Source organism: Pyxicephalus adspersus, chromosome 3 (genome assembly GCF_032062135.1).
Source record: "Pyxicephalus adspersus chromosome 3, UCB_Pads_2.0, whole genome shotgun sequence".
In the NCBI taxonomy this organism is placed as follows: Eukaryota; Metazoa; Chordata; class Amphibia; order Anura; family Pyxicephalidae; genus Pyxicephalus; species Pyxicephalus adspersus.
This window is the reverse complement of record NC_092860.1, coordinates 91,863,974-91,865,336: the sequence shown is the minus strand read 5'-3', so window position 1 is coordinate 91,865,336 and position 1,363 is coordinate 91,863,974. Positions and strand designations below refer to the sequence as shown.

Below are 1,363 nucleotides of genomic sequence, written 5' to 3'. Positions count from 1 at the left end.
TACCGGTGTGGTGGGAGATGCAGCTGACTAATGTATATGCAATCCACTTGTAACCCGATCATGTCTGTCTATGAGATGATGGAGTAATGTTGTTTGTATTCTGACGTATGGTCATATTTCAAACTGCTGGTCTTGCCAGGCCTTTGCTAGGCGACCAAAATGCACAAACTATTTGATGGTCAAGGCCAGTCCTCTGACAGGCGACCATTATGTTTATGACTGGGCAAACCCTTCCCCTAGAGGCGGGCAGCCCTTTGTGTCCTTTTTTCCCTTAAGGTTGGATTTCATCACCACCTGAGGACTGCAGGTCTCTCCCTCTCTCTTGGATTGCCTACTGGACCCACTTACAATGCAAGACATCGCCTTGGACCTTTTTCTTGGGAATTCTCCCGGCTCCCTTGTTTTTCCCCAATTATGGACTTTATGGACTTGCCCTATGGACTCTACATGACTTCATTTTTGAGTGGATTGCCCCAAAAGGACTATGTTGCCACTTATGCCTTTTGAGTGGACTCTACATGCTTTCGTTTTTGAGTGGCTCAGCCCAAATGGACTTATGTCTTTCCTTTGTACCTTTGTATGGAACCTTGTGAAATTTGTTCCTGAAACATACCTGTATTATCCTTTGTGTTCCTTTGGAAAAGTTTATATCTTGAATTACATACGTTTGGTTGTTTGTTTGTTATACTTTCATAATAAAAATATAAAAAAATAAAAAAAAAAAGGCTCAATTTACTATCGCTTCTCGGCCTTTTGGCTAAGATCAAGTGTAGTACCTAATCCTTCCAGTGATCAGGGTGGAAAGGCACTGGCATTCCTGGCAAGAATGCAGTGCATGAGTACCTCTGTTAAGGACAGTCTACCTGTTGGTGTTGCTCTGTAAGGGGCCGCCCTATGCAAATCTGCCGGCCTCGTCCACCGGAGAAAGAGCATAGGGCCTGTCCTGAGAAGGAGCACCCACAGGTTTGACTGACCCGCTGGTTGATGCAGGGAAAGCTTGGTCTTACCAATCGGTCTGACGAGTGGTCCGAATCTCGCTCCAGTGTCGTACCCTTGGAGTGGCGATCCAGGGGCACCTTAAAATCACTGGGTTTGGGACCCCACTGATTTTTAGGATGCACAGTCACGTCACTGTTTATACTTGATTTGGCACATCGCTTTTTTCTGCATTAGCTGCGGCTAGTGCAGATGGGCATTTTTTAAAACCTGTTGCCCTGTGTGTTATGCACAGTGCACATTTTTATTTAAATGTTTTTTTATGTATTGTCACAGTCACTGGTGTGTATTTGTCTGCCATTTTTTGATGGAGGGTGCTATTCCCTATAGGCTAGCCCTTAAGTCTTGGAGAGTGCCTTGGCCTAAA

General features: G+C 45.0%; 1 pseudogene; it reads left to right on the top strand.

The window, feature by feature from the left end:
* The first annotated feature begins 737 nt into the window (after positions 1-737).
* LOC140327864 (U2 spliceosomal RNA) lies at positions 738-868 on the top strand (annotated as a pseudogene).
* Positions 869-1,363: the final 495 nt, after the last annotated feature.